The 13,078-nt window shown below is 46.4% G+C and overlaps 1 protein-coding gene and 1 long non-coding RNA gene across 2 annotated transcripts in view; one reads left to right on the plus strand and one right to left on the minus strand.

Moving 5' to 3' along the window:
• Positions 1-3,024, minus strand: part of LOC117220956 (uncharacterized) — a 405,009-nt gene extending 401,985 nt beyond the window's left edge. The window contains exon 1 of the long non-coding RNA XR_013034273.1: positions 2,873-3,024. This is a non-coding gene — a long non-coding RNA (uncharacterized LOC117220956). The remainder of the gene's footprint in view (positions 1-2,872) is intronic.
• Positions 3,025-3,196: 172 nt separating this feature from the next.
• Positions 3,197-13,078, plus strand: part of LOC117220453 (receptor-type guanylate cyclase Gyc76C) — a 139,451-nt gene continuing 129,569 nt past the window's right edge. Inside the window, exon 1 of the mRNA XM_076524763.1 lies at positions 3,197-3,821. The gene's annotated coding sequence lies outside the window, so the exon portion shown is untranslated. The remainder of the gene's footprint in view (positions 3,822-13,078) is intronic.

Below are 13,078 nucleotides of genomic sequence, written 5' to 3' on the forward strand. Positions count from 1 at the left end.
ACAGTAAATTCACCCAAATTGACGCTCAGTTTGTGCACAAAAAAATGGACAATTTCGGAAAAGAAGACACGATTATTCGAGACTTGCGGCTCGTTTTTATAGCTGTCGACGATCGTTCGCAAGGCTCGAATGATCGTACCTCCTCTTTCCAAACTGTCCACTTTTGTGCACGATCTGAGCGTCAATTAGGGAGAGTTTATTGTATACAATACTTGAAGCTACGCTTGTAACGGAAACATTTTACTCCGCCGCTCAAATGAATAAATCAAAAAAACTGTCGCCCCGCTCCGCTTCGAAACAGTCTCCGTCGACATCTGAACGGCCGAACTCGTTCGAACTATCCTCTAATATCCCGTAGCAATTTATTTCCGGGCATCTAACGCTTTACGATGAACATAAACGAATACGTGGGCGCCGTTATGAATGCGAGGCATTCGGTTGCCGGAAAAGGCGAGGAATGTTTACGTTTATTGCCCGCTGCCTACGTTCGCAATTAAGACGGGATACCGGTAAAAGCAAATTGGTTTTTAACGAACAATGGCCTCCCGCGTTGTCGTAAATCAGCGGTTAATTAATAATCAAGCCGAGAAATCTAATAGAGATTCTATCTCGTGAACGATAAAAAAAGAAAGAAAGAAAAGAAAAGAAATCCCGTCGGACTGTGTCGATCTACATCGCTGTAACCCGGTCCATGAAATCCATAAAATTAGCAGCCGGGCTGCGACCAGCTGAAAGAATATCAGGCACACGCGATATCGAATCTAATTACACGCGGGCCTGGAAACTGTCCGGGGGGGGAAAAGGGGGCGCGGAGAGTTTTGCAATTAGAATTCCGTCGCCCGAGTGGCCCGGCTGATTTCCACCGGCGATAAAGCACTTGTAATCGAGTACCCGTTTCGATACGCGTCGATACTCATCGACAAGCTGTTCCCGATAGCGGGGAGTCGGTGCGCGCCGTTGTTTCCCAACGAGCCACGGCCACGACGAAAGGGTTGGACCGTGCCCGAAGGGACCGTGTGCCGGAGGGCCCCTTGGGCCGCGAAGGAAAAATTCGACCCGGCGCAAATTACACATTCGTAACCCGCCGCGGCACATTGTACCGCTGCGCTCGGCGAGTGTTGACACTCACGGGGAAGAAGATAAGATAGCAGCTGTTTTAGCAGCCAATCGCCGCTTCTGTGCGTCGCCGGCTACGTCACTGTTGCTAACTGTGGTTGTGTACACACGCCAATTGATATTTCCATCGTTTCTCGGGCGGCCGCTCTTTTTTCCTCGGCTGCTCGAGCGGCTTCGATTCCGAGACAACGTAAACCGGAAACGCTCGCGACGAGATTTTAACGCAGCTCGAGCCGAAAATCCGATCGGGACGAATTTTATCGGCGGAAAATTGATGGCAAAACCGCGGAGAAATTCTCCGCGAAATTCTCTCTGTCGCGAGAGAGAAAGAGACTCTCATCGGACCGGGACGAGCCGGACTCGAGAACAATAAGGCTCGGCGATCGCGGGTTCAATTTTCGAGGCAGTAGAACACGCGAGCACCGCGCACCGCGGACGAGGAGCATCGCGAATCGTTTGTTTGGTCGGCCGGGAGTCGCGTAAAAATATCGACAGGTATTTGCGCGCTCCTCTCCGGCCGATAAAGAACGCTTTCACTATCAATCGCGGTTAGCGCACGTAACAACCGGAGATCAAACAGTTCGGTGTGAGCAAATAGACCGCTAGGCCTCTTAACTTTGGCCTGTAAACAAGATTACAGCCAGCAGGCTAGAGATCCGCGAGCAATTAGATTGTAAACGACGAGCTCTCGTCGTGTTATTTCACGGAACCTTTTTCCTCGGTGTCTCTTTCTCCGTCCTTCTCTCTCTCTCTCGTTCCATCTCGAATACCGCCGTCTCACCGACATTCCTAGGGACGATAACGTGATTCTATTTGACCGAGCCGGCTATTTTTACGAGGCGTATCGCGACGCCGCAGGAATTCGGAAACACGCGGTGTCTTCGCGGCGAGCGAGAGAGTGTGTTTATCGATTTCGCTCTGACGAGGGAGAAAGAGAGGGAGAGAGAGAGAGAGAGAGAGAGAAATGGAGGGAGGGAACGAGAGAGAACGCGAACAATAAAGCAGGATGACTGCGCGAACGGCACGGGAGGAATGTGATAACCGCGTGCAAAGCGATAACAGCTAACTTTCGACTCCCCGAGAGCGTCCTTAGCCAGTCCTCCTTGTAAATCAGTGACGAAATCCTGTTCTACAGCTCGTGTCGTCGCGTTAAGCCGCCCGCTTAAGTTTGTTTCAGCCGACATGATTTACTCGCCGCTAATCGTCCGCGCAAACACAGATTTTCTTCCCCGTGATATTCGATCGGAACGACAAGCAACGCTTACGTTTCGATCCAGGAAATGAAAATCTCGGCAGATCGCGTCGTCGCGACGATCGATTCGTCGGGCTTCGCACGGTCGCGGATCCAAAATAACCGCGAGACCCGCGGTCCAGCGTTCGTAATTTGAAATCCCGGCGCCCAATCACCGCGCATGCGCGCCGCGCCGAACCTATTCTACCGCCATTTTCGCGGGCACCCTCGGCGCTTTTCGCACGTACGAAATTCACTCGCCCGACTCGCGCAACAATTATACTTCCGACAGCTCTTCGAATATAAACAAATATGATGCAAACATTGTAACAATAATTTGCAGTAAAGGTGTAAAGGATTGACTTAACCTCGGATCGTAGGGGCGCACGAACTGCGAACGCGGTGTAATTAGAAATCCTAAAGCCCCAGCGGCCGGCGTGAAGTTTAACACGTTGAGCGAGAGAAAATCAAGTCGGAGAAGAAGAACAGTCAATAGCGAGAAAAAATTCACGAGAAAAAACTCACCGGTGGTGGAAGTGACGCTGTCCAAAGTCGGATACCGAGGGTCCGTAGGCTCCGATAGAAGTGTCCGCACCTGAACGAAGGAAGCCCTTCCACGAGATCAAGCAGCGATGACTTCCGGTCGCACGGGTTCTCGAAAAATTTTCGAAATTCCTGAAATTTCCCCGAGTTTCCCGAGGCGGAGCAAAATTGGCAGGCGGTCTTCGCGAGAGATCGGCGATCGTCGCGCCGCGTCGGTGGCGCCCGCTAGGCGGCGCGCGCACGCACTAGGCCCCCTCGGAGTCATGTGTTCGCTCAGTGTATTGCGGCCTCTGCTAGCGTACGGTCGTTCGTGTGGGGGTACGTGGACTGGGTGTCGCGGTGGCGCGTATCGTTCCTCGTGAAACCGAGAAGCAGCCCGCGGATTCCCGTGATCGTGGCGGCCCGAGCACACGTACACGCATTAATCGGTCCCGGTCGAGTGTTGTTTTCGTCGCGTGCGCGCGCGCGCGTGCTTGCGTTTTCATCTCGGCCGCGCAGTGGGTCCGGATTCGGTTCCGACCAGACCACGACGACGACGACGACGACGACGACAACAACGACGGCGACGGTACGCACGGCTGATAAACGTAAACGTCGCCGCGGCTAGGGAAGAATCGGCGGAGAGAGGGAAAGAGAGACGAATTAGTAGAGGCTGTGTGGAGCAGCGGATCGGGAGGTGTGCGCGTCTCGTGTTCGCGCCAGCCAGAGGCGTCCTTCCGCGTTCTCTCTCGTGCACATTCACGCCGGGGATCGCACGGCTAGTGAGTGATTTTTATTACCGACGAGCAGTGCCCCGGGAAGGACGGAAGTAGCCGTTCAGTGAAGTTCCTCGACTTTTCGCGATCGGTCAACCAGAGACCCGCAGGGATGACGAGGTAGCCCCCCATCCGAGGGATTGGATTACCATGCTGGACACGGCCACGAGTCGCAGGTAACAGAGAACCGTGTGCGCCCCGTGTACACTGCTCTCCTCCCCCCCTCACGCTCCCCCCTACCCGCGATGCTCCCCACCTACTCCACCCTCTCTTCTTTCTTTGCTTTCCTCTGTGATCTTCCTCCCTTGCCTCCGGTGCTCCTTCTCTCTTCCATTTCTCTCTCTCTCTTACTCTCTTTATCTGTCTCTCTCTATCCCTCTCTATCTCTCTCTTTTTCCAATCGGTCTTTCTCTCTTTCACTTGTCCATCGAGGCGAGCGTCGTCGTCGTCGGTCGGCGCACCGTTCGCTGGGGCTCTCTCCTTCTCTCTTCCTCGCTCTCCTCCAGTTTTTCCTTCTCGCTTTCTCTGTCGCACTCCCTCAGGCCTGCCAAGAGAGAACCGCGGCGGGAATAGTTGCGCGCGGGTACACACACGAGCGAATAGGAGGACGGTCTCTAGCGAGCGCTCGCTAGAGCAAACGATTGGACGCGCGCCAGCTGCCCCGAGGAAATTCCTCTGACAAAAATTCCCGCGAGTGTCACTCGATATATCGACGATTGGCAACCGTCGCGGAGAAAGGGGGAGAGATTGCTCCGCGATAAGAAAGGCGCGTGTCGATTCCTCTTCTTCTTCCTCCACTTCTTTTTCTTCTTCTTCTTCTTCTCGAGAAGAGAGAAAGAGAGAGAGATAGCGGCCGCGGAAGCCCCGCCAGAACGAAGTGCATCGCGACGCCGGAGATGCTGAAGCATCGTTGTCGCCTCGGCACACGAGATTTTTGACGCGTGACGAGCTCGCCTTGTGATGGAAATCGCGAATTCCTTTGTCGCCGCCTGTGTATTTCCGGAACCGAACGTTGTTGACGTTTCTTTTGCGTCTCGCGGTTCCACGGAAATTAGAGTGGTTTCGGCTCCGCGGGCCCGGCGTTTATGGTTCTTCGAACACAACCCGGGAGCCCCTTGTTGTCGCTGCTCCTCGTCCCGTTTCGTTATTATGGCCGTTGTTTACGACCATGGACTGTCGCTCGCATGGCCGACGCGGACGGAACCGGAAATGCGGGCGCCGCGGGTTAACCCCCGGAAGGGGATGCTTTTGATTGCCGCGGTCCGCCTAGGACCACTCTCTCCGATATCTTCCGAATGCGTTCGCGTCGGTCGTATTTAGCCCGGAGGACTGTTTGCGCAGACTTAACGCATTCGCGCGTTAACCCTCTATAGGCTCACGTAACTTTCAAGTCACAAGCTAATATATCCACATTTTACCAAATAGTTTTAGTTTTTTTTCACAAGATGATGTATACGTCTTAATTATATAATGCCTCTGAAATAACCAATAACAATATCGATGACGGTTGGCAGCACCGTCAACCTGAAATGTCAAAATAAATACCTTGCAAGTTGTCTGCAGATAGAAACCAAAGGGACCATCTTGTGCAATTGAGATTATTTGTGCTTTTGTCGGTGTTTAAAATAAATAAAAAAGCGTATATAATAGCTCTAGGTTCGTATATCAATAACAATTTATTTATTTGCATTTCAATATAATCATTTTGTTACTATTTGTACATGATACAGTTTTGTAACTTTCAGGTTACATTGGACTATTGTGGTAGATTCGAGTGTATTTAGGATAATAGTTGTGCTTTCTTCTATTTTCAAATTTATATATCGAATACCCCCTCCCCCCCAAAGTATGAATACAAAATCATATAAAAATAAAAGGGGAATTAGAATTAGTCGCATTGGCGGTAATAGATCCGAAGATTTTTTATTAGATTCTGAGTCCGATGAAGGTCGTCCAGTAACATTTACCAGACGACGCATAAATATTATTGACAGTGATGATGAATTTAGTACCGAATTATCGTCGGATGAGGAAAATTCAAGACCACAAAAAACTATCCGGCAACCAATTCCAAATGCAACGTACATCAATGTTTAACGCCAAATTCGAACTGTTTTATGGAATTTCACGCTTAAGCATTTACGCGCAGAAGTGGAAACATTGTAAGCCGTTGTTACTTCAAAGTTACAAATTGAATCAATTATAATAAAGTTCTTTAAACTGTTAAATATTTTTTAACTAGCATATACAGGTTTATAATAATAGATTTCCCGTCGCATAAATTTTGTTATATTTAAGAAAAAAATTCGGCCCACACATAGAGGGTTAACTGCTAATTTCGCGTGTGCGGGCACCGTAATTGAATTTTCGGAATTTATCTAATTGCCGACGTTGTTCACGATTTTCGAAACGCTATTTTCTGGTAGACGACGCTTTGTTTTTTATTGTATTTTATTATATATATATATATATATATATATATATATATATATATATATATATATTGTATTTTATTTATTATTATTATTTGTATTACGAAATACATCGCTTTACGAGCTACTTCTTGCGATTCGCTAATTTAGTTGGTGCTTGCTGGATCGACTATGTTTCGACTGCCATGTCACCCAGATGCGCTGATAGAATTGTATTACTCAGATTTCTCAAATATCTTCCTAATTTTATTAGAACTCGTCAAACGTAATAATATTGTCGTATAATTTAACTTTTAGCTAGTCAGAGTGTTAATACGCCGTTCAGTGAAACTTTCGATCAGGCTTGATTTCGGCTTCCATTCATGGATTTCTGTAATTTCTATTTTTTATTAGAATCGATTCGGTACAAGTTTGAAACTTAGTAAACGTGATCCCATTCTTCTGAAAAATGAGCCGTTTATTTTGAAAGTGGCATAAGTCACTTTGTTTTTAAGTCGATATATTTAAGGGTTTGCGTTTTAACACGTTTAAAAATATGGATGCTAACTTTCGAGGAGATTTACTTGTATTTGTTATCTCAGGATACTGATATCTTTCTCAGTATAAATAATTTCGTACAACCATTAAAAAAATCACCACTTTTCATTACGGTAAAGTGACTTACGCCACTTTCAAAATAAACGGCTCAAATGTCTACAACGTTCAAAGAAGTAAATGTTGATCGGTAATAAAGTGAGAATATAAGAAACCGGAGAGCAAGGGATTGACAGCATAAATAAAATTGTAATCGTTTAGCGTAATTAATTTGTTCCGTTCATTCTGACCAATCGGGGAACTGGTTTCTGTATTGGAAAGATTTTCGTTGCGTGCGAATGATATTCGCCACATTCGCTATCATTCACGATTGCTATCATAAATTAGCTCGCGCAGCATCCGAGTAGTACTCGAAAAAAAAAAAAACTGTTCGAGGAAACTTCCGCGTCGCTTGGAGGACCGTGAGACTTTTTTTTCTCTCTCTCCGAAGTTCTGATAGAAGCGGGTGGTGTTCCAGGTTTTCCTTGACCCATAAATTGACGTAATCTCCGCTCGGGGATCACGCGTGCTTAATCCTGTTTGTTGTGTTATCCACCGCGCAGTTTTGAACATTCCGGTAAAGTTTCAAATATCCTCACGTTCTCAACTCAATTATAAAACGAGAAATGCAAATTTATATTAACCGAGGTGGTAGCCGCAATTTAAAGTCAACACACTCCTAATTGCAACATCAATATTTGGGAGCGTTACTTGGGTCTATTCTCCAGCAACATTTAAAAAGCATCGTTAAGCTACTCCGTTTATTCTCTGGTCGTCTTCAATTCCAGACATTTGAATTGCACGTTATTAATCCGCTCTACGACATTGTATCACTTTCGATACGAACGTTTTAATCACAATATATCTATTCGATAAATTCGCTATTGATTTCTTTTCAAATCAAATTCCACTTTTCTCTCATCAACGTCCACCGAAAAAGATAAAATACTACACTTTTTCATATCTTCAGATTCCGATAGCAATATTGTAAACGACTTCTAATCGGTGTAGCCATGATACGATAAAGCTGGGCGCAAGGGTTGACCGGATCGATAAAGAAAGACCTAAGCGAGCCGAGGCATCACCACCTGTGAGATTATCAGAAAAAGGTCCGCTTTCTGGGGGGTTAAGGACCGGCCCGAATGGAACAGTTCCGAGCTGCCGGCAGTGTCCACCGGCGTATTATTTGCCAACGTTAATCGGCGTATCGAAGCCGCGTCGTATTTTCGTCGCTCGGCTCCGATATACACACACGAATCTCTGACGTACAAAAGCAAACGAAGAAGCAAACGAGGCTCGGCGCGCGACCGTACGTACCTCCGAGCCCGAGAAATTACTGGAGCGACGTCGACGACGACGACGACGACGTCCGATGCGTCGTGCCAGGGTCCACGGTGCTCTAACCGTTAACAGTTTACTTAACGAGCTGATAAGAGAATGTAGAGGAAAATTTCCAGCGCACTTTTTCCCGCGGCCGAGAACCGAGTCTGCTCGCCGCGGCTCTCCCGTCGTCGAACCTATATTTCTGGCTCGTTTATGCATGTATGCGTTTACTTATTCCTTCTATTTTTTTTTTTTTTTTTTTTTAATGAATTTGCACGACGAGGAAAAGTTTCGCGGAAACCGTGTGCGTGTTGTATCGGGAAATTTGTCCTCGCCGTTGCCACCTTTGTTCCGTCGATAACATGAATTCTTTTTTTTTTTTTCGATCGGCGCAACGTTGCCTCGCCTCGACGCGTCAGCTGAGTCATTGTCGGTACCCCTTCCGGTGAGCGTCAGAAAATTTCGTCCTCTCTGTCTTATCTTCGCGCGGCGCCTTAACGATAATCGTGCTGGAATCGACAGCAACGTAAACAGCGCCAGGTTTGAATAACTAGTCGACGGTTGCATCGGCGAATTCTTTCGGGATCGATTAAAAAAACGATCGGACGTCGGATGCACTTTGCGCACGGACGTTCGATGATTTTTACGAAACATTCGTGTAGGCTCAATTAGCAACTTTTCCAAACGTGTTTTCGTCGCTGCTGCTCGCGGAGACGCGTAATTCTGTCCGTTGTTCTTCCTGTTACAGGCATTCCTCTAATTTAATCCGCGGCGATCGAGCAATTTCTGTGTAAATTAGCGAAATAACAAAAATTGCTCTTTGAAAAGCTGCTGCTTTGAAATGAAACACGGGCATTACAAATAATGAGAACGTATCACGTGCTACGTGAAAGTATTAAGAATTCTCGCTATTTTATTTGAAATAATTGTAAACTTCAGGCTGGAACTAATAATCTCGATTTAATTATTTTTTTTGTGTATTTTTGAATCGCGGCGATAAAACTGTTGGAATCTTTAAAAAACAGCGCGAAATCCACCAGCGTATTGATATATCTATATCAATGGTGGATTTTAGGCTGCTTTTTCGCTTTAATTTAATTTTTTTTGTATTTTTGAATCGCGGCGAACTTTTTTAACCCCTTAACTTTAACCCCTTAACTTTTTTAACCCTTTAACTCTTTAACCCCTAAACTGGCCGAACTGTGCACACTCGAGATAATTCGAGCGGCGTTGTACTTTATGTTGCTTAAATTTTTCACACTCGAATGCAATCGAGAATTGAAAGTAACGATATGAAAGCAAAAAAAAACAATCGTTTTATTGATATTTATCATTTACATGGGATTGTAAGCTATAACACTTACTTATTCAAGTATAAAATATATCCTTTTTCTACTTATCACTTACGACTTATCTCTTCCTTGTGAGCGTATTCATAGTCAGATTCTGATTCGCTCATTTTTCAATATATATTTTAATAAAATATAATAATAATAATAATAATAATAGTAATATTCTGAAAATTAGAAATCATACCAATTGTATAAATATCCATTATTTTTGTATTTTTGTCATTTTCTTGCCAAGACAACGTTCTAAATTGTGTTTTTTTACATTTAAAAAAATTGATTTTTTTTGACCGGCCTTTTTCAAAAAAATGCAGATGCGGAATCCAATGCAACGATATTGCAATAGCGTGAACGCTTGCTCCGTATTATCCGGTTGAAAAAAATATGGGATTCGTAAGCGAATCTCGAGAACGCGATCTTGCGAATGGAGGAAACGGCGGAACGAATCGCGGATCGACGGGACATTCGGATCGTCCGCGTGTGCACGCTGGTAATCCGAGAAAATATAAATTCGCTGGCTAGCCGCGGAGCAAAGGTTGCCACGATAAGTATTATAAGTATTGCAAGTATTGTCCACAGGAGAGAGAGATGGCCGGCGCGCCGGCCAAACAATAGCTTTTCATCGTGCGCCGTTCAAAAGCGAGACTCGGTGGAACGACCGTACCAGCGGAGACGTTTAACGAACTTAATTATTTCGAACGTCGATGCTTAACCCCTTTGTTGACCGCTATACCACTGTTAAGCAGCAACATTGTTTAGCTGCGGAACAGGTGGCCGCAGCCCGCCTCGATCCACACAGGCTCCGCAAACTGTTTCTGCGAAAAGAAAACAAACTTTGTTGATTCTTCATCTCGCGACGAATATTCTTCCAGGAATATTTTTGAACCGACGACGCTCGATGAAATTGTTTGATTTAATCACCGGACTGCCGGTTTTCATGCGAGATAAAAATGACGCGCGACAATTGCAAGACACGGGAGATGAGCACAATTTTTATCGATTATCTAGTATTTTGAATAGTTTCGAAATTAATACGTCGGCATTCTTAGGTTCTTTCGATCATTTTCATTGTTTTAAATCACGTTTACACACTTTTCCCGTCGATGCGTAAAATCCGCAGTCTATTAATTAGATAGTATTCTTTTTATTAGTTAGATTATACGTTACAACAGTTCGTTCATTTACTTTGTAGTTGTAGACCCATATAATGGATCGCCGGTCGTTTAGGATTTCGAAGGATTTAGGAACTCTCGAATCCGATTAAATGTTTGTTCGTCAATGTTCCTGTTGCGATCGAATGTTATAGAAATTTTTTCCAACAGAGATGCCACGTTTTTAACACAATAAAAATATTGGCAAGCAACTGGGTCCCAAATATTTGGCAGACATCCTTAACGATCGCGCGTCGCCGTATCTCGAAGGGGCTGTTTTGTACATGGTTGCGGGGCGGTGAAACACGGCGTAGCAACAATACGATCGCATATTCATTGTGCATAAAATTCTGTCCGCATTATGCTCTGCCAAACGTAGGAGACAGTTGTCGAAACTGGAGTCGAGGAGCTACGTGCGGCGAGTCACAAAACCATTCGGTACCCTCGCAATCAGTGACTGAATATGCATGATGCATTTATGAAGCGCTTATTGCCACGAATATCTTCTAACCTTTCAGCCGTTATTAACTTGATTGACAAGTACTAAATTGTGCGCGATAAGAACTCAAATTTTATCAAATACTTGGACGTTGGTAACGCTGGCGTCATTGGCATATGAACTTGCGCATATTATCCGGGTTATGTTAATCAGAATATTCTGGGCTCACGAACGCGTAAAATCCGTAGTCTACTCGCAACTCGGCATGAAAATCGCAGTTTACTCGTAACTCGGCTTGGAAATCGCGGTCCGATCGCGACTCGGCTTGAAATTCGCAGCAGTGTCCGTGAGACTTCGAGCTTTTCACTCGTAAACCAAGAAAAAAAGGAGTCCAATCGCATCGCACGGTAGTACAACTGACCGATTAAAGACAAACAACCGTCCACTATACAGCTAGCTCTATAGTGGGCGGTTATGTCAAGGCTATGTTTAATTGAAAATTCGAAGAAAGCTCGACTTAAGTGAGAAAACCAAGGAAATCGTGATTTTTTCGTTGAAACGATAACCGCTGATCTTTTTTTTCAAAATCCTGAAGTGATGGGTAAATTTTACGACCGGATTCGAAATCAGCGTGTCAAAATCTAGGGGAAATGATATATAACATGTCATAAAAAAGAATCCAACTCTACGTGGTATTGGAAAAATCCGAATTTGGAATATTTCAAGATTGACATAAATTGTCAGGATTAATAATAATCCAGGATTGAAAATGATCCTACAACGTTCTCTCTATTTTTCCCTTATTCTGCAATATTTCACGTAAAAGAAGAATCGTCGCTTTATCTTATTTGTGTCGAAAGTTCTTCGATTTTGATAGAACTCGCGCCGCGGCGCGACGCGATCGCACGCTGCATCGTGCAGCCTCGTTTGCATTCGCCGCCGAGAAGACCAGTTCTCTGGCGGCGCGAAATTAGTTTTTATTCGGCCGGGTCGGTCGTCGAAGCAATTTAGAAAAAGGAGGAGGAAAATGGGTCGCGTGTCCACGGAGCGGTGAAACGGAGGAATAAAGTGGAGAAGAGAGAGAGAGAGAGAGAGAGAGAGAAGAAGAGGAGCCGCGCGCGTAATAACGAAGGCGGATTAAAGCCGGGTGACGCGCGTGCGACACCTCTTAAAAAGGCTATTTACAACTTTATTAGAGCTGGCGGCGGGCCGAGCCCGCGGATAGCGAAGTGACTCGGCTCCTGCGCGAAAATGTGGAATAATAACTGCAACGTAACGTGACTGGCAGCTCGGCTCGGCGCGGCGCGGCGGCGGGAACACGCGCGCGAGCACACGCGGAACAAACACAGTCGATATCCTCTAATGGGCGGGTCGATTAAAAATACCACTCGTTAGACCGCCGCTCCGCGCCTCGCCGCGCGGCCGTTTCGCATAATTTCAGTTTAGGATACACGCGCGTAAATTGCTAGCGCGCGTAATAAATCTCGAGCGGCGGGGAACGGGGAGGGGAGATCGATCGATCTAGGAAACCACCGGCTTCCTCGATCGCCACGGTTAATCGGCGCTGCGAACGCGCATGATCTACAGTTCGCCTAATGGCAATTAATGCTCGCAATTTATTGTAATTGCGTTCGTTACACCGCGACGCTTTGTACATTTTGACTGGACATTGTAAGCTGCCGGGCGTGTTTCAGGCCCGCGAGCCACGGTCCCAATGCTCGGCGTATCCGCTCCGCGCAAAAGCGAGCAACAGATTCGAATCGCGCGCGGCGAGATCGATTAGCCGGATGAACTGATAATCCGACGGGAACGTAATCTCGGCTGGAATCAAAAACGAGCAGTCGCGCGGCCACGCCAGCGGGTCCCGGCTTTTCTCCGGCGTGACGGAAACACAAGCGGGGAAAAAAAGCACGCGCTTTCTAATTAATCAGGCGAGTTAAGTATCGCCGTGCTTAATGGCCGCAATTACCTCCGCATCGGGCCGGCCGGGTTCGCGCGGCCACTGAAATTCCGCGATTGACCCGCGCGCCTCGCCGTTCCGGGGGAAATTAATAAAACGTCCCGCGCGATGATGCAAGCGATCACGATTCCACGGTTTTTCTCAACGAGGCGAGATTATCAGACGGCGCGTCGTCGCCGCTCCCCAGGGAAACAGTTTTTAATTCA

This window comes from Megalopta genalis, chromosome 1 (genome assembly GCF_051020955.1).
Source record: "Megalopta genalis isolate 19385.01 chromosome 1, iyMegGena1_principal, whole genome shotgun sequence".
Classification (NCBI taxonomy): Eukaryota; Metazoa; Arthropoda; class Insecta; order Hymenoptera; family Halictidae; genus Megalopta; species Megalopta genalis.